Source organism: Erinaceus europaeus, chromosome 9 (assembly GCF_950295315.1).
Source record: "Erinaceus europaeus chromosome 9, mEriEur2.1, whole genome shotgun sequence".
Taxonomy (NCBI): Eukaryota; Metazoa; Chordata; class Mammalia; order Eulipotyphla; family Erinaceidae; genus Erinaceus; species Erinaceus europaeus.
In genome coordinates, this window is record NC_080170.1 from 7,346,349 (window position 1) to 7,368,689 (window position 22,341).

Sequence of the window (22,341 nt, forward strand, 5' to 3'; positions counted from 1 at the left end):
CCACCACCTGCAAAGAGCCCAGAAATGCCAAAACTGGTGGCTGGGCACAGTGCAGCAGGTTAAGCACACATAGTGCAAAGTGCAAGGATCCCTGTTCAAGCCCCCTTCAAGTGGTGAAGCAGGTCTGCAGGTGTCTCCCTCTCCCCCTCTCTGTCTTCCCCTCCTCTCTCCATTTCTATCTGTCCTATCCAATGACGGTAATAACAACAATAAACAACAAGGGCAACAAAAGGGAAAAGAAATAACCTTCAGGAGCAGTGGATTTGTAGTGCAGGGCGCCAAGCCCCTGCGATAACCCTGGAGGCAGAAGGAAAGAAAGAGAAAGAAAGAAGGGAAGGAAGGAAGGAAGGAAGGAAGGAAGGAAGGAAGGGAGAAATACGGGCCAAAACTGATAAGACTGCAAGAACATCCATGACCACCAGGGTTTGAGCAGTGAAAATAAAGACTCTTGGATCCACGCACCTGCCCTGGGGTACTGGCTCAGCTGCCCTGGAGAGGGGGACCCAAGACCTCAGCTGTGACTCGGGGCTGGGACAGAAGCCCAGAGCACAGACTCCTGGCCAAGTCACAGGGTCTCCAGTAGGTAAACCAAGTCAAAGCACCCAGCCCAGTGACGTGCAGCTGATGCTGTGTTCTAAGCCAGCAGCCGAGGGAGTTGGGTCCAGTGGTGTCTGCAGGGAGCATTTGCTGAGCTGTGAGAGTCTGCCTAATGGCTGGAGACAGGCTGGGTGCACAGAGCAGAGCAGCAGACTTGCAGGCCCCAGGCTCCGGTTCCTTCCCTGGTGCTGCATGTACTAGAGTGGCGCTCACTCACTTGCTGTCTCTCTCTGTCTGTCTGTCTGTCTCATTCTGCGTGGGTGTGTCCTCTGTGTCTCAAGTGAAACCCTCTCATGTTTTTTGTGAAAAATAAAAGGAATCTACCCATTAGCAGAGCAGGGCCACACAATCGAGGGCATGGGGCGAGTAGAAACACATTCTCTCTCTCTCTCTCTCTCTCTCTCTCTCTCCCCTCCCTCCTTCTCTCTCTCTCTCTCTTTTTTTTAATTTTTTATTTAAGAAAGGATTAATGAACAAAAACATAAGGTATGAGGGGTACAACTCCACACAATTCCCACCACCCAATCTCCATAACCCACCCCCTCCCCTGATAGCTTTCCCATTCTCTATCCCTCTGGGAGCATGGACCCAGGGTCACTGTGGGTTGCAGAAGGTGGAAGGTCTGGCTTCTGTAATTGCTTCCCCGCTGAACATGGGCGTTGACTGGTCAGTCCATACGCCCAGTCTGCCTCTCTCTTTCCCTAGTAGGGTGTGTCTCTGGGGAAGCGGAGCTCCAGGACACATTGGTGGGGTCTTCAATCCAGGGAAGCCTGGCCGGCATCCTGGTGGCATCTGGTACCTGGTGATTGAAAAGAGAGTTAACATACAAAGCCAAACAAATTGTTGAGCAATCATGGACCCAAGCTTGGAACAGTGGAGAGGAAGTGTTAGGGAGGTACTCACTGCAAACTCTAGTGTACTTCTGCTTTCAGGTATATATTTTGCAGTAGTTTATGGATACGTGTGAACATATGCTCTCTCTCACAGAAACTGGTGTATTTCTAGGTTATGGGACTTTGTTAGAAAGTGAACTACCTGAGATGGAGTTAGAGTATACTATAAAAGGAAAGGTCTCACCCGAGTAATGAAGCTGAAGGGTTGTCATTCCACACGTGAAGTCTCTGGATACAGTCTGAGGTGAAGCATGCTGAGGTGGCAATCGTTGCCTTGGTTAGGTTGTGATCGGCGGATGCAATATTATTTGGTTTGGATTGGGAGATGCATACGGGAAAGTGGGTCCTATCCAAGGGTTCCAGGACTGGGGGAAGTAGGGGCTCTATAGTGGAGATGTGAGGTTCCTGCTGTCTTAGGGTTCAAAAAGACAATCGATAGTTAATGTTATCATCACATTATTTGTTAATTGGGTTAACTTTGAAAAGTCCCTTTGTTATGGTTTGCTGTACAGTATCCAGTATCTTGTATATAGCTGTGCTATTGGATGCTTCTAAGCTCTCTCTCTTTTAAAAAAAAAAAAAAAGCACAGCTGGCCCTGCCTACAGTTTACAGACAGAGCACAGGGGTGAGGCAGGGGAGAGCAGGGCCTGGCCCCAGACACTGCCTTTCAGCTGCACCGCCCCCCCACCCCGACATGGACACACACACCCCACCCAACCTGGACGGAAACCCATGGCTCAGAGCAAGAAGGTCTCTCAATCTCTCTCTCAGATTAATGGGTTATAGTAAATGCAGTTGTTGCTACATGTGCAAACTTCCTCAGTTTTCTGCAAAACACTCTCCCCCCAACCTAGGTCCTCCCCCACCACCAGACACCAGGACCTGAAAGCCCCCCACCCCAGTGTCTTTTACTTTGGAGCAATACACTGAACCCAAGTTCTGCTCTGTATTTCCCCTTCTGTTGTTATTTCTCTGCTTCTGTCTGTGAGATCATCCGATATTCATCCTTCTCTTCCCGGCTAATGAGATATCTCTTTAATAATCATAATAATAAAATCAGAAGCAAATGTGTGGGGGTCGGGGTTGGGGGGGAGCATGGGGGGCTCCCTATCCTCAAAATCCATGAGTACCTCTTCTCTTCACTGCCCCTCTCTAGACCCTCATGCCCTGCAACCCTGCTGCTCCCTGGGTTTCCAGAAAGTTCCACAAGCCTGCTGTGTCTGCCTCTAAGCTTCCCACCAGGAGGTGGGAGCTTCCCTGGACCCATCCTCTCTGACCTCCTTCCTCTGCCCAGCCCATCCGTTTTCTCACTCACAGCACCTCTGTCTCCGCTCATCACCGTGAACACTGACTCGGTGAGAATGGTCCCTTCCTCCCAGGGGTGGCAGGTGTGGGGGAGCCCTGGGTCATGGTCTCCTTGACCAGCAACCTCTGACCTTGCTGCGTGCCCTTCTGTTTATTTTCCTTTTTCTTTCTTTCTTTTTTAAAAATTATCTTCATTTATTGGATAGAGATAGCCAGAAACAGAGAGGGTAGGGGAGATACAGAGGGATAGAGAAAAAAATAGACACCTGCAGGCCTGCTTCCCCACTTGCAAAGCTTTCCCCCTGCAGGTGGGGACTCGGGGCTCGAACCAGATCCTTGCACCTTGTAACGTGTGCTCAACCAGGTGCACCCAGCCCCCTGTCCTGTTTCTCGTCTGCATGCACGACTAGGGAATGGCCGGCTATCTCGTCCACCCCAAGTTCTCGGTCAGCAGGTGTGCAGGTGAGGCTAACCCCAGTCCACAGGAGTCAGCACATGGGGCCTCACCTCCATGCTTCACCCTCTGCCCAGAAAGTGGGAGTGTGCCCTATGTGTGGGGTAAATCGAGTGGCTATCCAGCTGAGCTGGCCTTTCCTTTTCTTTTTTTTTTGGGGGGGGTGACTAATGGTTAAATGGTAAATACAGTTGTCAGCACATGTACAAAATCTCTGTTTTCTGCACAACGCTCTCACCCCAGCCAAGGTCCTCCTCCATCATCAGGCACCAGGACCTGAAAGCCCCCCATCCAGAGTCCCTCACTAGGGTGAAAGACACCAACAGGTGGGCTGTCTTGCCAGCATCTTATTTATTTGTTTCTTTGTTTACTTTCTGCTGCCAAGGCTTCACTGGGGCATCACATCCACATGACTCCGCTGTCTTGGAGGACTCTTTCTTTCTCCCTTTCTCCTTTTTATGGCAGAGAGAGGAGAGACACCACAGCACGGCTTCACCACTCATGAAGATTTTACTTTTTCTTGAGGTGGAGGTTAAAAAGCATAGTGGTTATGCAAAGGAACACTCATACCTGAGGCTCCAAAGACTCGGGTTTGACCCCCCACACCACCATAAGCCAGAGCTGATCAGTGCTCTGACAAAAAAAAAACATAAAAGAATTTTTCAAGAAGATTTTACTTTTCCTTTGCCCCGTGCACTCACATGGTGCCAGGGCTCTAAGGTGGGTCCTAGCACGTGCTGAGGTGTGCACTCCACTCCACTATGTTCCAGCCACTGCAGTGACCACAGGAATCCAGGGCTGGTGAGGAGAAGTTCTGTGGATGTCCACCGCCTGCCCAGCTCCTCAGGTACCCCATCTGCCCAGGAGCCCAGAGAAAGCCAGGGCAGGGGCAGCCATCCAGAACCCCTAGCATTCTACTCTCGGCTGCAGGGCTGGGGACTCTGCCCGTCCTACAGAGACCCAGAGAGGGCGCGGTGCCACCTACAGTCACACCTTAGCAACTGACGGCAGAGCCAGTGTTCCGCTGACCCTGGAACCCCTCACTCACCTTGAGAGGCCTCTGCCGTCAACCCTTTCACCCACTGGCCTGCCTTCCAGAAAGTTTTAGCAACGTGGAGGCATCACACAGAAAAATTGTGTGTTGGGCCACACACACTGATCAGTCATGTCCAAAAGGAAGAAAGAAAACATCTATACAAAAAGAAAAGGAACAAGCCAACTAAAAAGTGGGCAGAAGATCTGAATAGACGGTTCTCTAAAGAAGAGAGACACACGGCCCACAGACCTAGGCAGAAATGCTCCAATTCACTCAGCACCAGAGAAATGCAAATTGAAACCACACTGAGGTTCCACCTCACACCTGTGAGAATGGGCTCCATCACTAGACAAGAGAAGGTCAGTGCTGGAGAGGACGTGGAGAGAGAGGAGCTCTACTGCACTGCTGCTGGGAGTGCGGACTGGTGCGGCCACTCTGGAGAACAGTGTGGAGAATCCTTACACAAACACAGACAGAAATGCCACAGGACCCAGCAATCCCGCAACTAGGCATGTACCCAAAAGAAAGGGATATGGGGATATGTTCACTCCCATGTTCATAGCGGCTTTATTCACAATAGCAAACACTTGGACACAACCAAAATGCCCTTTGACAGATGACTGGATAAGAAATTCATGGGACAGATACTCAGTGGAGTATTATGCAGCAATAAAAAGGGATACTACAATGAGCTTTGGGATAAAGTAGATGGAACTGGAGAAGATGATGCTCAGTGAAGCAAGTCAGGAGGCAAAAGACAACTACAGAATGGTTTCACTCATATACAAAACAATTGAACATACAAATGAAAAAAAAAGTCAGCCAATTTTCAAGACTGTGGGATAACTATTGGTTATTACCTATGGGTGTGGGGATGAGGACACAGACTTTTGGTGATAGGAGTGGTGAAATAAAAAAATAAAATAAGAGAAGAAAGAACTTGGGGCCAGATGGTGGTACACCTGGTTGAGTGCACATGTTACCATGTGCAAGGCTCTGGTTCAAGCCCCCTACTCCCCACCTGCGGGAGAGAAGTTTCTGTCTGTCCTTCTCTGTTCCTCTCTATCTCCCCCTCCTCTCCCAATTTCTCTTGTTCTAGCCAATAAAATTGGTAAAATGGCAGCTGGGAGCAGTGGATTCCTAGTGCCAGCACCGAGCCTAAGAGGTAACTCCAGTGTGCCCCGATGGGTGAGCCCCATCTCCACAACCAACAGATGTGGCGGCTCCCCTGTTACGTGATGCCAGCCCTGCTGGATGCTTTCTGGGAATCATTATTCTCAAAGGCCTGGGAGCTGGTTATGTAAGAGGCCCTCGGCCAGCATCCTGAGCAGACTGGGCAGAAGGAGAGAGAGAATGATATTTAAAATATTGCACAAGCTTTCAAATGAGCAGTTCCACAAATAAACAGTGATTTTCAGAAGAAAGGAGAGAGATGAGTTTATAAAGCCAATAAAGATGCCAGTGGGGCTAGGAGGAATGAAAGAGGGTAGTGGAGATGGCAGTGAGCCACATCCTTGCATCCAGAAGAATCTGGGTCCCAGCAGAAGAAGGGGATGGACAGATGGAGTCCCAGAAATGCCGCGGTAACCACTGCCACCTCCAAGCCCTTTTGGACACAGCATACGGAGGGAGCAGAGGCCAGCAAAGGGTCTTCTCTGGCCCTTCTAGAATGCTCAGCCCAGACCTCCAGCCCAGGAAGAGCTCAGAGCCCCTCCCACGCACACACACACTACACACCCAGGTCCCACCCATAGTGGTCAAACCCACCTTGCCCCCTCCTCACAGCACCTGGCAGACAGGAACTCACTGACTCCAGGAAACTGTGTGGCAGGTGCCAATATCAAAACCAGTGTCCAAGTCAATGTGGAGCCATGAATGACTTTGTGACAGGTGTAGGGTCCTGGTGCCACAAGGGAGTATGACAGCACCAGAAGAAGTTCCGATGCCGTCCTGTCTGTCTGTCTGTCTGTCTATTTATTTTTGGCCTCAGTGCCTGAACTAATAATCCACTGTTCCTGGTGGCCATTTTTTCCATTTTATTGACTAGGACACAGAAATTGAGAGAGGAGGGGGGGAGAGAGAGAGACACCTGCAGACCTGCTTCACTACTTGTGAAGCATTCCCCCTGCAGGTGGGAAGTGGGGGCTCAAACCCGGGTCCTTGTGCTTAGTTCTATGTGTGCTTAACAGGGTGCCCACCCCCCTTCTCTCTCTGCTTCAGGAATCTGACTCCCCATTCTCCACCTACAGGTATGGAGAAAGGGAGAGAACTTGGAATGTTCTCAGAGCCAGAAGTGATGCAATGGAGTGGACCAGCTGAGTGGGGCCAGGGACATTTCCAGGCATCAGGGATGGTGTTTGTGGAGGTAGGGACACCTCTGGTCTATCAGGACCTCTTGTCCCTTTGCCATGAAAAGTAGGCACTTTTGGCAATCACTAACCAGCGGAGGGTGGGATGGGGAGAACTAGGATCCCCGCATGGCCTGAACGCAAGCGCAGTTGGGTCCAATCAACATCAGCCACATCTGGGACCAAGAGAGAGCACCACTGGACCACAACTGATACTCTGGGTTCAACCCCCAACACCACATAGGATCACCATGGAGAGCACCAAGGGAGTCCATGGGTGGTGGAGCACCCAGGGAGCCCCATGGAAGGTGGGCAGGGCTGTGGGGTCTCTCCTCTCTCAGCACCAGGCACAGCACCCAGGGAGCCCCATGGAGGGTGGGCAGGGCTGTGGGGTCTCTCCTCTCTCAGCACCATGCACAGCACCCAGGGAGCCCCATGGAGGGTGGGCAGGGCTGTGTGGTCTCTCCTCTTCAGCACCATGCACAGCACCCAGGGAGCCCCATGGAGGGTGGGCAGGGCTGTGGGGTCTCTCCTCTCTCAGCACCCTGCACAGCATCCAGGGAGCCCCATGGATGATGGGGCAGGGCTGTGGGGGGGGGGTCTCTCCTCTCTCAGCACCATGGACAGCTCCCAGGGATCCCCCATGGATGATGGGGCAGGGCTGTGGGGTGTCTCCCCTTTTCTCCTCCCTCTCTTTACCTCTCCCCTACCTTCTCCCTCTTTGCTAAGGATATAAAATCTTAAAAAAAGGGCCTTTGAGATATCTTACCCAGGAGGGCACCTGCTTGGCCATGCATGAGAGTAGGTCTCAAGCCCATATACGCCCTGAGGGCAACACAGCATTGGAGGGGGAGGGAGCATTGGTGCTGTGACGTCCCCCTACCTGCCCAGTCCTCCCCTATCCATTAGCCCACAGAAGATGGGGTTCCTGAGTGCATGCCCTGAGCTGCGAGCTCATAGACCACGGGAAACCGCCTCTTCAAGCGGGATTCTCTCCCAGAAAGTTTCGGGTCCATGCTGGCGGCCTCCCAGACATGAATCCTAGTGCAAACATGCTGCCCCGTACACAGGGCTTGGAGCTCAGCCCTAAGGTCCCCAGAATGTAGGACAAGGGTGGGCACTGAGCCAGGACCTGGTAAGCATTTGATGAATGAGTGAGTGAGTGAGTGAGTGAGTGAGTGAGTGAGTAAGTGCAAGAATGAATGATGGATGGATGCTTGCCTGACTCTCCGACAGCTCACAGCACAGAGCTAGTCCAGCCCAGCGACATCGTGCGTTGCAGATGCCATACTGCCCTGACTAATGTCCCAACCTGGCCTTTCTGTCCTCTGGGCCTCAGTGACAGTAGCTTCTTTATTCGGTTTCAGTAACGCCGAGACGCCGGACAGAGTGACATCAAGGAAAGCCATGAGTCCAAGTGGCCAGCGGAGGAAACGTCAGGGTGACCTAAAAAACATTCCACTGGCTCCCCTGGAGATGTCTCCCTCAGACCTTATAAATCAGGGCTCAAAGTAAAATATAAAATAAAACAAAAATAAATCAATCAGGGCTCCTGTCCTAGCATCTTGAGCCCCACCCGTGTATGAGAGGCTGGCGACCTGGAGAGCAGAATGCCCCCACCAGCAGGGCATTTGTACAGAATTTCCCACATCCATCTCCATGCAGAAGGAGGTGATGTCACCAGGCGGTGGGACAGCTGTCATCTGCAGAATATCTCAGCCTGGCGACAGAGATGGGCTTATTTACTGGCTCCAGGGCATGGCGGTGGGGGAGGGACAGGGGCTTTGTGACAGACTCCAGGAGGCTCAGGGGTGCAGTCTCCCTTCTAGAAATCTGAGCTAATAAACCATGGTGGGGGGCAGGAGGGGAGCCCCAAAGATGTTCCATTCTGAGTTAAATCCTGCATGGAGGCTAGCACAAGGGGAGGCCTGGATACCACCCACATTTTGTATAACTGGGAGGTGGCTGCGTATCAAAATATGGGTCCGGTCTCAGTTGGGGCAAGGGAAGCCTGGATTGGGGCTCGAAAGAGAAGGGAGAAGAGAAGGGGGAGGAGAAAAAGGGAGAGGAGGAGAGAGAGAAGGGAAAAGAGGGAGAGGAGGAGGGGGGAGGGAGAGGAGGAGAAAGAGGAGGAGGCTGGCAAGGAGGAGGAAGGGGAAGAGAGGGAGAAGGAGGGGAGGAGGAAGGAAAAGGGGAGACAGGGAGGAAGAGAGAAAGGAGCAAAAGTGGAGGGAGAAGAGGAAGAGGGAAAGGAAGAGGAGGAAAAAGGAGAAGAGGAAGGGAAGGAGGAGGGAGAAGAGGAGAGGGAGGAGGGTGTGCAGCAGGCTGTAGCAGCCAGGGACAGGCTAGGGGAGGAGGGCATCTGCATGGGAGGCAGGCACAGCCCACAGAAGGGTCAGGACCTGGAGATCAGCAGCTGCCCAGGAGTGGGGTGGAAGCCAGGAGCCTACAGAGCACTAGGCAAGGGGGAGTAGTGTCTGGGCTTCCACGGTCAGAGAAGACGGAACAGGCAGGGGGAGAGGAGGCTGCTGGCGCAGAGTGGTCAGACTAAAGTCAGGGGGATGCAGATACACAGAGAGCAGGGAGATGGGGTCAATGAGTACATGGACAGGTGGATAATGGATGAGTAGGTGGACAGGTGGATAACGGATGAGTAGATGGACAGGTGTATAATGATGGATGAGTAAATGGACAGGTGTATAATGTGGATGAGTACAGGACAGGTAGATAATGATGGATGAGTAGGTGGACAGGTGGATAATGATGGATGAGTAGGTGGACAGGTGGATAATGATGGATGAGTAGATGGACAGGTGAATAATGACGGATGAGTAGATGGACAGGTGGATAATGATGGATGAGTAGATGGATAGGTAGATAATGATGGATGAGTAGATGGACAGGTGGATAATGATGGATGAGTAGGTGGACAGGTGGATAATGATGGATGAGTAGATGGACAGGTGGAAAATGATGGATGAGTACATGGACAGGTGGATAATGATGGATGAGTTGATAGACAGGTGGATAATGATGGATGAGTAGATGGACAGGTGGATAATGATGGATGAGTTGATAGATAGGTGGATAATGATGGATGAGTAGATGGAAAGGTGGATAATCAATGAGTAGATGGATAGGTGGATAATGGATGAGTAGATGGACAGGTGGATAATAACGGATGAGTAGATAGACAGGTGAATAATGATGGATGAGTTGATGGACAGGTGGATAATGATGGATGAGTAGATGGACAGGTGGATAATGATGGATGAGTAGATGGACAGGTGGATAATGATGGATGAGTAGATGGACAGGTGGATAATGATGGATGAGTAGATGGACAGGTAGATAATGATGGATGAGTAGGTGGAGAGGTGGATAATGATGGATGAGTAGATGGACAGGTGGATAATGATGGATGAGTTGATGGACAGGTGGATAATAACGAGTAGATGGACAGGTGGATAATGATGAATGAGTAGATGGACAAGTGGATAATGATGGAAGAGTAGGTGGACAGGTGGATAATGATGGATGAGTAGGTGGACAGGTGGATAATAACGAGTAGATGGACAGGTGGATAATGATGGATGAGTAGATGGACAGGTGGATAATGATGGATGAGTAGATGACAGGTGGATAATGATGGATGAGTAGATGGACAGGTAGATAATGATGGATGAGTAGATGAACAGGTAGATAATGATGGATGAGTAGATGGACAGGTGGATAATGATGGATGAGTAGATGGACAGGTGGATAATGATGGATGAGTTGATGGACAGGTGGATAATAATGAGTAGATGCACTGGTGGATAATGATGGATGAGTAGATGGACAGGTGGATAATGATGGATGAGTAGATGGACAGGTGGATAATGATGGATGAGTAGATGGACAGGTGGATAATGATGGATGAGTAGATGGACAGGTGGATAATGATGGATGAGTAGATGGATAGGTAGATAATGATGGATGAGTAGATGGACAGGTAGATAATGATGGATGAGTAGATGGACAGGTGGATAATGATGGATGAGTAGATGGACAGGTGGATAATGATGGATGAGTAGATGGAGAGGTAGATAATGAAGGATGAGTAGATGGACAGGTGGATAATGATGGATGAGTAGATGGACAGGTGGATAATGATGGATGAGTAGATGGACAGGTGGATAATAATGGATGAGTAGATGGACAGGTGGATAATGATGGATGAGTTGATGGACAGGTGGATAATGATGGATGTGTAGATGGACAGGTAGATAATGATGGATGAGTAAATGGACAGGTGGATAATGATGGATGAGTAGATGGACAGGTAGATAATGATGGATGAGTAGGTGTACAGGTGGACAATGATGGATGAGTAGATGGACAGGTGGATAATGATGGATGAGTAAATGGACAGGTGGATAATGATGGATGAGTAAATGGACAGGTGGATAATGATGGATGAGTAGGTGGATAGGTGGATAATGATGGATGAGTAGATGGACAGGTGGATAATGATGGATGAGTAGATGGACAGGTGGATAATGATGGATGAGTAGATGGACAGGTGAATAATGATGGATGAGTAGATGGATAGGTAGATAATGACAGGTGGATAATGACAGGTGGATAATGACGGATGAGTAGATGGATAGGTAGATAATGACAGGTGGATAATGACAGGTGGATAATGATGGATGAGTAGATGGACAGGTGGATAATGATGGATGAGTAGATGGACAGGTGGATAATGATGGATGAGTAGATGGACAGGTGGATAATGATGGATGAGTAGATGGACAGGTGGATAATGATGGATGAGTAGATGAACAGGTAGATAATGATGGATGAGTAGATGGACAGGTAGATAATGATGGATGAGTAGATGGACAGGTGGATAATGATGGATGAGTAGATGGAGAGGTAGATAATGATGGATGAGTAGATGGACAGGTGGATAATGATGGATGAGTAGATGGACAGGTAGATAATGATGGATGAGTAGATGGACAGGTAGATAATGATGGATGAGTAGATGGACAGGTGGATAATGATGGATGAGTAGATGGACAGGTGGATAATGATGGATGAGTTGATGGACAGGTGGATAATTATGAGTAGATGGACAGGTGGATAATGATGGATGAGTAGATGGACAGGTGGATAATGATGGATGAGTAGGTGGAGAGGTGGATAATGATGGATGAGTAGGTGGACAGGTGGATAATGATGGATGAGTAGGTGGACAGGTGGATAATGATGGATGAGTAGATGGACAGGTGGATAATGATGGATGAGTAGATGGACCTGTAGAATACGATGGATGAGTAGATGGACAGGTAGATAATGATGGATGAGTAGATGGACAGGTGGATAATGATGGATGAGTAGATGGACAGGTAGATAATGATGGATGAGTAGATGGACAGGTGGATAATGATGGATGAGTAGATGGACAGGTGGATAATGATGGATGAGTAGATGGACAGGTGGATAATGAAGGATGAGTAGATGAACAAGTAGATAATGATGGATGAGTAGATGGACAGGTGGATAATGAAGGATGAGTAGATGAACAAGTAGATAATGATGGATGTGTAGATGGACAGGTAGATAATGATGGATGAGTAGATGGACAGGTAGATAATGATGGATGAGTAGGTGGACAGGTGGACAATGATGGATGAGTAGATGGACAGGTGGATAATGATGGATGAGTAAATGGACAGGTGGATAATGATGGATGAGTAAATGGACAGGTGGATAATGATGGATGAGTAGATGGACAGGTGGATAATGATGGATGAGTAGATGGACAGGTGGATAATGATGGATGAGTAGATGGACCGGTAGAATACGATGGATGAGTAGATGGACAGGTAGATAATGATGGATGAGTAGATGAACAGGTGGATAATGATGGATGAGTAGATGGACAGGTGGATAATGATGGATGAGTAGATGGACAGGTGGATAATGATGGATGAGTAGATGGACAGGTGGATAATGATGGATGAGTAGATGGACAGGTAGATAATGATGGATGAGTAGATGGACAGGTGGATAATGATGGATGAGTAGATGGACTGGTGGATAATGATGGATGAGTAGATGGACAGGTGGATAATGATGGATGAGTAGATGGACTGTTGGATAATGATGGATGAGTAGATGGACAGGTGGATAATGATGGATGAGTAGGCGGACAGGTGGATAATGATGGATGAGTAGGTGGACAGGTGGATAATGATGGATGAGTACATGGACAGGTGGATAATGATGGATGAGTAGGTGGACAGGTGGTTAATGATGGATGAGTAGATGGACAGATGGATAATGATGGATGAGTAGATGGACAGGTGGATAATGATGGATGAGTAGATGGACAGGTGGATAATGATGGATGAGTAGATGGACAGGTGGATCATGATGGATGAGTAGATGTAGTGGGGTCACTTCCCGAGAGGTGGAACAGGTCTACAGGTATCTATCTCTCTCCCTCTCTATCTCTCCCTCCCTCTCAATCTCCACCCCTAGGTCTCTAAAGACCCTTCTATGCCACGGAGCCTCCTGCCTCTTCCCCAGTCCCCCAGCCTGACATATTCCCAGAGCTGATTGGGGCTTGCTTGAAGCAACAAACACCCAGCCCCCTTTCGGCTCAACTCTCTCCTCAGGATCCACAGCCAGATGCAAATTCCCACCTGTGTTCCTCCCTCCTACATTCATGGAGACAGGTGTGTGTGTGTGTCAGGGGGGGCGGGGGGCTTGAAAGTTTGATTGTAGGTCACAAGCGGTGAAGCAGGTCTGCAGGTGTCTTCTTGTCTGTCTGTCTGTCTCTCTCTCTCTCCTCGTCTCTCCCCCCTCAATTTGTCTCTATCCAAAATAAATAAATTAAAAAATATTAAAAGAAATAAATTGGGGGGTTGGGCGTTAGTGCAGCGGGTAAGTGCACATGGCATAAAGTGCAAGTTCCTAGCTCCCCACCTGCCAGTGGTGTTGCTTTACAGGCGGTGAAGCAGGTCTGCAGTTGTCTGTCTTTCTCTCCCCCTCTCTGTCTTCCCCTCCTCTCTCGATTTCTCTCCGTCCTATCCAACAATGAAGGACATCAACAACAACAATAATAACCACAACAAGGCTACAACAAGGGCAACAAAAGGGGGGAAAATGGCCTCCAGGAGCAGTGGATTCATGGTGCAGGCACTGAGCCCCAGCAATAACCCTAGAGGCAAAAAGAAATTTTTGTTTTCAAAAAGAAAGAAATGGGGGCTGGGCAGCAGCATACCCAGTTAAGCAAACATAGTACAAAGCACAAGGATCTAGGTTCTAGCCCCTGGCTCCCCACCTGCAGTGCAGATGCTTCAGAACAGTGAAGCAGGTCTGCAGATGTCTCTCATTCTCTCTCCTGCTCTATCTCTCCCTTTTCTCTCAATTTCTCTCTGTCCCATCCAACAAAATGGAAAAAATGGCCGCCAGGAGCTGTCGATTCAAAGTGCCGGCACTGAACTCCAGAGATAACCCTGGATGCAAAAAGGAAGGAAGGAAGGAAGGAAGGAAGGAAGGAAGGAAGGAAGGAAGGAAGGAAGGAAGGAAGGAAGGAAGGAAGGGGAGAAAGGAGAGAAAGAAGGGAAAAGAAAAAGCAGGACGAAGGGGCTTGGAGTGTTAGCTCAGAAGCGAGGTTTGGCGCTCGGCACACCCAGAGCCTCCTCTCCAGTGTCTTCTAGCCATAAAGGGTTGAAAAGGTCCAGAGTCTACTGGCTCCAGAGAAAAGTTTTCTGGGGGCCCCTTTTCCTTCATTCTTTTTTCCAAAAGAAACAGCTCTCTCAAAAAAAAAGAAAAGAAAAAGAAAAACCCCAAGCCTGCACCTGCTTCCCTCGATTCCAGTGGGGCTCAGAATGTTTTCAATTAGGAGATGCCTCTCCCTCTCTCTCTCTCTCTCTCTCTCTCTCAACTTGATCCCCAGCCAAAACTCCCAGCTAAAAATATTCCCTTTCTCTCACCGCCTTGCCCCAAACACCAAGATAAGGCAGCGCAGAACGGGGGCACAGGCTCCAGCCTGGGGTGGGCCACTCTGCCCTGGGGGGAGGGGGTGGAGAGGGAGGCAGCCCTGAGGCTCCGGGCCAGCCTGGCGGGCTGGGAATGCAGGCGGAGAACAGGGAGAGCTGGAACTTCAGCCTTGGCCAAGGTGGCTTCTGTCTGCCTCCCTGCTTTCCAGAGGCGTGAGGCCCGTCTAGACACTCCAGCCCATGGACTATTTCCACCCCGGCCCAGCCCCTGCCTACACCTGCTCCTGGAAGCCCTTTCCAGAAAGGTCCCTGTGTTCTCTGCCTCGGGGAACGCCCAGGAGGAAAGGGGGAGGGGGAAGGGGTGGCTTCAGGGGTCATGCAAAACGGGCTCAGAGAAAGAAGGACCCCTGTGGTGGGACCTTGGCACCACCAGGCCCTCTCTGCACACAGCAGCTTCCAAAGCTGGGCAGGAGAATGACTAAGGAAAAAAAAGAAAGAAAGAAAGAAAGAAAGAAAGAAAGAAAGAAAGAAAGAAAGAAAGAAAGAAAGAAAGAAAGAAAGGAAGAAAAAAAAAAAAAAAGCCGGCTCAACTATTTTAAGGGGGGGAGTCGGGCGGTAGCGCAGTGGGTTAAGCGCACATGGTGCAAAGCGCAAGGACCGGCTTAAGGATCCTGGTTCGAGCCCCTGGCTTCCCACCTTCAGGGGAGTCACTTCACGGGTAGTGAAGCAGGTCTGCAGGTGTCTTTCTCTCCCCCTTCTCTCTCCATTTCTCTCTGTCCTATCCAACAACGATGACATTAATTACAACAACAATAAAAAACAACAAGGGCAACGAAAGGGAAAGTAAATAAATATTTTTAAAAATTAAAAAAAGGGGGGAAGGGAGGGATGTGGGTTGACCTCCTGAAACTCAAGGGCCTGAGATCCAGGCTGTAGCTCTGCCTGTTTGGGCACTGACTTATAAGTCTGAGACCCCTCAGGCCAGAGGTTCAGTCCCTACTATTAGCTCTTTGCCAGAGCTGAGCAGTGCTCTGGTCATTGTCCCTTCACTCTTAGTCCTTCTTTCTCATAATAAATGAATAAATAGACAAAACTTGTTTAAGAGAGTCCAAGACAGCAGTATTTCAGCTGCTTAGACCCAAATGTCCTGGATCCAGGAGCTTTAAAAAGCTCGGGACTTCATCTCTAGTTCTGTTTCTGTCACTTTTTGTTGTTTTGTCTGGTTTCCTGTGTTGAGTTCCGTTCTGAGTGAGCTGAACTGCGTGATCCTGGACAAGGCTCGGGACCGTAGCTCGTGATGCTACGGTATCGCCCCCTCCTCCTCCTTCTCCTCTTCCTCCCCCACCCTTCTCTTCCTCTGAGTGAAAAAAAGCAGGCTAGGGCAGTGAAATTGCACCAATACCAGGTCCTGGCTCCTCAAAACATTTATTTTATTGATCTCATAGGAGATAGAGTTGGGGGAGTCTGAGCACCCCTCCAGCAATGCAGCAGTGAGAGTCAAAATAGGAGCCTCAGGCACAGGGAGGGTAACTCAACAGGACACTATTCAGTCGTTAAAAAACCAAGACAGACACCTCTGTTCACAGCAGCACAATTCATAACAGCTAAAACCTGGAAGGAACCCAGGTGCCCAACAGCAGATGAGTGGCTGAGAAAGTTGTGGTATATATACACAATGGAATACTACTCAGCTATTAAGAACAATGAACCCACCTTCTCTGACCCATCTTGGACGGAGCTAGAAGGAATTATGTTAAGTGAGCTAAGTCAGAAAGATAAAGATGAGTATGGGATGATGGCACTCATCAACAGAAGGTGAGAAAAAAGATCTGAAAGGGAAAACTAAAAGCAGGACCTGACTAAATTGAGAGCAGGGCACCAAAGTAAAAACCCTGTGGTGAGGGGGAGGGTGAACATTCGGCTTCCCGGGGCAGTGGGGGAGATGGGTGGGTGGGATGGGACACAGTCTTTTGGTAGTGGGAATGGTGTTTATGTACACTCCTATTAAAGTGTAGTCATATAAGCCACTATTTAACTAATATGAGAGGGGAAAAATTGATCATATGTCTCGAACTTTTTAAAACACAGGCTGAGTCTTCTTAATACATAGTCTTTGATATGTTGACTCTCTCAAAAGCCTAGGCCAGGTAGATCAGAAGCAACTGGTGGCACTGCTACATACAAGATGCTGGGTATTATACAGCAATCCCTAACAAAGGGACTTTTCAAAGTTAACCCAATTAAGTAATGTGATGATAACAATAACTATCCATTGTCTTCTTGAACCCTAAGACAGCAGAAACCTCACATTTCCACTATAGAGCCTTTATTTCCCCCAGTCCTGGAACCTTAGGGTGAGGCGCACTTTCCTGCATGCTTCTCCCAATTCATATCAAATAATATTGCATCAGCTGATCACAACCTAATCAACGCACCCCAGCATGCTTCACTTCAGAATGTCCAGAGACTTCCGGTGTGGAATGACAACCCTTCAGCTTCATTATTCAGATGAGACCTTTCAATAGTATTCTCTAATTCCATTGCAGGTGGTCCACTCCCCAATAAAGTCCCCATAACTAGATATAGACCAGGTCCCCTGATAGAGCATATGTTCACATGTGCCCATAAACCAGGGAAAAAATATATACCTGACAGCAGAAGCACACAAGAGTCTGCAGTGAGTAGCTGCCCCCCACCCCCAACTCTTCATCTGCACTATTCCAGCCTTTAGGTCCATGATTGCTCAACAATTTGTTTGGCTTTGTATGTTAACTCTCTTTTCAGCCACCAGGTTCCGGATGCTAGCAGGATGCCAGCCAGACTTCCCTGGACAGACGACCCCACCACTGTGTCCTGGAGCTCCGCTTCCCCAGAGACCCACCCTACTAGGGAAAGAGAGAGACAGGCTGGGAGTATGGATCGACCTGTCAACGCCCATGTTCAGTGGGGAAGCAATGACAGAAGCCAGACCTTCCACCTTCTGCAACCCACAATGACCCTGGGTCCATGCTCCCAGAGGGATAGAGAATGGGAAAGCTATCAGGGGAGGGGATGGGATATGGAGATGGGGGGGGGGGGTGGGAATTGTGTGGAGTTGTACCCCTCCTATCCTACGGTTTTGTTAATGTCTCCTTTCTTAAATAAAAATTTTTTTTTTTAAAAATGAAGACGGGAGTCGGGCGGCAGCGCAGCGGGCTCAGCACACGTGGCACCAAGAGCAAGGACCGGCGTAAGGATCCCAGTTCGAGACCCCCGCCCCCCTGGCTCCCCACCTGCAGGGCAGTCGCTTCACAAGCGGTGAAGCAGGTCTGCAGGTGTCTGTCTTTCTCTCCCCCTCTGTCTTCCCCTCCTCTCTCCATTTCTCTCAGTCCTATCTAACAACTACAGTCACTACAACAACAATAAAAGACAAAAAGGGCAACAAAAGGGAAAATAAAGAAAAACTTGCTTTCTCGTATGCAATAAAAATAAATCGCCCTCACTCCTGCATCCCAAAGCCTCACTCCATTTCTTCCCTTGATGCCCACACCAGCCTTCAAACTGCCCCCCAGTACCCTGCCCCCCAGCAGGGTCCCCAGGGCAGAGTGCCCACTTCTCAGCCTGGCACCCAGCACCTCCAGAGTGCTGGAAGGATCTGCAAGGTTGGTGACGGGAACCCAGTGTGCATAGTGTGAATAAAAATAAATTTTTAAAAAAAACTTTCCACTTATTTTTCCCCACCAGGGTTATCACTGGGGCTCAGTGCCTACATGATGAATCCACTGCTCCTATGAGCAATCCCCCCCCCCTTTTCTTCTTCATTTCACAGACCAGAGAGAAAGAGAGAGGGGAGGAGGGAGAGAGAAAAAGTCACTTGTAGTATTTACTTCACCACGTGTGAGGTGCCCCTCTCCTGCAGGTAGGGACCTGGGGCTTGAACCTGGGTCCTTGTGCATGTAATGTGCGCGCTCAACTAGGTGCGCCATGGCCCGGCCCCTCTAAACTCTTATCTTTTTAAAAAAAAATTTATTATTTATTCCTTTTTGTTGTCCCTGTTGCTTTATTGTTGTAGTTATAACTGACGTCGTTGTTGTTGGATAGGACAGAGAGAAATGGAGAGGGGAGGGGAAGACAGAGAGGGGGAGAGAAAGACAGACACCTGCAGACCTGCTTCACTGCCCGTGAAGCGACTCCCCTGCAGGTGGGGAGCCCGGGGCTCGAACCGGGATCCTTATGCCGGTCCTTGTGCTTTGCACCACGTGCGCTTAACCCGCTGCACTACTGCCCAACTCCCAACTCTTATCTTTTAGATTTGTTTTAATGCCTAATTTCTCTTATATTTGCTAGGAACCAGAGAAACAGAGTGGGCTAGGAAGAAAGCATAATGGTTATACAAAGGATTATCTAGCTGAGGCTCCTAGATCCCGGGTTCAATCCCCAAAATCATAAGCCAGCGCTGAGCAGTGATTTGGTAAAATAAATGAGAGAGGGAGATAGAAGCATATACCACCCCCCCCCAAGATGGAGATTAAGGGCTCGAACCCAGGTCCTTGTGCGTGGTCACATGTGTGCTCAACCAGGTGCTGGAAGTTACCTGGGAAACGACTCCCCAGAGCCTGGAGTCCTGCAGATGTGACTGTTTTAGTGCCCAGTGGATCTGCAAACAGCTAAACCAACTTCCTGCCTGTGCACAGAGGTGCGTGCGTGTTGTGGGGTGCGGGGGGGGGGGGGGGACGCACACCTGCAGAACCTTCTTTAAGAAGCAGAGGAGCCAGTGGAGGGGGCGTGCCTGAGGTGCACTCATGTTCACGTTCTGGCAGTGCCACGTCACTCTGCGGCAAGCTGCCAGACCAGCCAGCCCCCAGCTCCTGGGGTTCCAGCACAGAGCCCCCCCCAAGTGGCACAGACGCTCTGCACCCCAAGTTCCCGTGACCCCTTTACAGAGCAGCTGCCTGGGTTAGTGCACTAACCTGGCTTTTGACTGAGCTGCTGGCAGCACAGATTGCTGGAGAAATGTCTTCGCAGCACATCGAGAGTATTGCAACACTTCCCACCCACCCCCCCACCCCCCACCCCCCCCCCCCCCGCCCAGGGTTATTGCTGGGGCTCGGTGCCTGCACCACGAAGCCACTGCTCCAGGAGGCCCTTTTTTTTTTTCCCTTTGTTGCCCTTGTCGTATCGTTGTTGTGGTTATTATTATTGTTGTTGTCATTCATGTCACCGTTGCTGGACAGGACAGAGAGAAAGGGAGAGACGGGGGAAGACAGAGAAGGGGAGAGAAAGACAGACACCTACAGACTTGCTTCACCGCTAGTGAAGCGAGCCCCCTGCAGGTGGGGAGCCAGGGGCTCGAACCGGGATCCTTACGCCAGTCCTTGAGCTTCACACCACGTGCACTTAACCCGCTGCACTACCGCCTGACCCCCAGTATTGCAAAACTTTATTAAGCATACTGGCGTTGAGTTAGAGGCCTGAGGAAGGACTGCAGGGGGGCGGCGTCACACATTTGACTCTGTGACATTACTTAGCGATTTATTGGACAAGGGTCAAACTTGTTGTTGTTTTTATTTAAGCACATTCCACAGTACAAAGCTGTCATGAATAATATTCTGTACAGTTGAACAGTTCCCAAAGCTGTCCAGACACAGATTCCTCTCCAACAGGTAATCGGCAAACATAATTAATTACAAGTTAGACTATCCCAGTGCTTTGAAACATGAATATAGCAGTCATTTACAGTTGCTCAGTTACGGTCAGCAAAAATCAAGTCCGGAGCCCGGCCGGGGGGACAACTTCAGTCCCAGCGAGTCGGAACTCCTGGGGTGCCAAGACCCTCTCCCCCCTGCCCCCAACCTCCCCTCTAACTCAGTGGGCACGATTCAAAGGTCGAGCTCGGATTCAGAGTCCATGATCTTCCCAAGGGACGGGAACTCGCAGGTTAAACATGCAAAAAAAAACAAAACAAAAAAATCCACCAAAGTCCACTTGTCCAGAAGCACTGCCCCTCCCTGCTCCCCCGACGCTGACAGCACCCACCTAGAGACACAGGCGAGTCTCTGTGCCACTCAGGTCCACAGACTGCTTTCCTGACTTGGGGAGGAGGGGAGGGTGTATTAAAAAAAGAGGAGAGACCCCGAGACAGCAGGGGCCACCCAGCAGGCAGACACCCACCCGCCTGCTCCCACATGGGGGCTGGGCACCTTATTGGTCCTTGCACAGGGTACTGGCGTCCCTTGGTCCTGGGACCCAACAGCAGGGGACAGAGTACCCGTCTGGGTTCCGTGCACCGACGGAGAGGTCCAGGGAGCCGTGGCAGAAGACGGGGATGGGACCGGCTTCTGAGCTTGAGGGTCTGCACCACACACGCACGTGAGGGCCCTCTGCTCCCCCCCCCCGCCCCGGGGGGAGGGGGACGTCGCGGGGACACTGTGGGGCCCCCGGGGGAGAGGCTTTGGGGTGGGGGGCGGGAGAGCAAAGCCGTCCGTCGGGTCCCTCTCGACTGTTAGACACTGAACAACGGAGGAGACATCGGGTGATTGACTTTAGAAAAGACATTTTTAAAACAAGGTTCTCATGAAGAAGCACACACTTCACACACGCGCACACAAAGACAACTTAAGAAAAAAAAGAAAAAAAAAAGACACCACCAGGTGAATACTGCCGGGAGGGTTCTGGGTGCCGCGGTTACCCTGGCAGAGCCCGGCCCACGGCCACGTGCGGACACGCTCTGTGATCAGCGTCTCAGGCCTGGGGCCCTGAGCCCAGTGGCCTTGAGGTTAGACTGTTATGTACATTATATCTACATGCGGAGACAGTATTTTAAATTAGGAGGCAAGCATGTCTGTGAAGACGTCACTCTAGCAAATAGTGAGGGCTGGCTGGGTTCGGGAGAAGAGGTTAACAGACAGTCGGGCTCTGTTCTCCGCTGGGAGTTAAGATAGTCCGGCTTATCGTCCTTTAAGTTAAAGATACTGGTACAGAAAGGAAGTGTAATCCAAAAAAATAAAAAAAAATAAGAAGTCACTGAAGCAACCCAGAGCAATGTCTCCACGGTCCACTGTGACTCTACCAGTCAGAATTCATAAGGGCTTGGGTGGCCGAAACAACAGCACTGACTTCTGAAAAGGAGAGCCCTGGGCATTCTGGGTAGGCGTTTGGCACCCAAAATCTCACTAAGGAGGAGGAGGAGGAGGAGGAGGAGGAGGAGGAGGAGGAGGATGCTGTTGTCTTCTCAGACCAAAGTGCAAAGCAACGTATGTTAGAGGTCGGGTCTTCTCTTGCTGGTCAAGTCACTCATGTGAAACGGACCGCTGGATCCTTGAAATGGACAAGGGACGTTGGGAGTGGCGGAGGTTTCTCACGGACGAGGAAGACGGGCTTCTGTTCTGCTGAAGTCAGTGGGGCGAAGGTGTCTTCTCCGGGTGGAGGCCAGAATCAGAGGTGAGAAAGGTCGGTGCTTGAAGAGTTAGGCTGCTTTGCGTTCACCCAGCGTCTAGAACCAATTCCGGCTTAGTAACTCGGCTGTGAAGAACTCCCGTAGGCATCTGCCAGCCATGTCGCCAGTAGTTCAAGACTAGGAGACCCTGGCAAAGGAGACAGAAGACGAAGGGGTGAGGGCGGAGGCCAGCCACCGCATGTGGCAGAGGCCGAGAACATGCCCGCGGCCCTCACCACACCCTCCAGCAGTGACACCCACTTCTCAGGCCGAGAGCCAGGGCTCCGGAGAGG

The 22,341-nt window shown here is 50.1% G+C and overlaps 2 protein-coding genes across 9 annotated transcripts in view; both read right to left on the reverse strand.

The window, feature by feature from the left end:
- Positions 1 to 22,341, reverse strand: part of STK10 (serine/threonine kinase 10) — a 538,544-nt gene that overhangs the window by 327,574 nt on the left and 188,629 nt on the right. The window lies entirely within an intron of this gene.
- FBXW11 (F-box and WD repeat domain containing 11) overlaps positions 20,160 to 22,341 on the reverse strand; it is a 98,905-nt gene continuing 96,723 nt past the window's right edge. For all 8 annotated transcript variants that reach the window (XM_016187173.2, XM_060197155.1, XM_060197156.1 and 5 more), the window contains one exon: positions 20,160 to 22,196. The gene's annotated coding sequence lies outside the window, so the exon portion shown is untranslated. The remainder of the gene's footprint in view (positions 22,197 to 22,341) is intronic.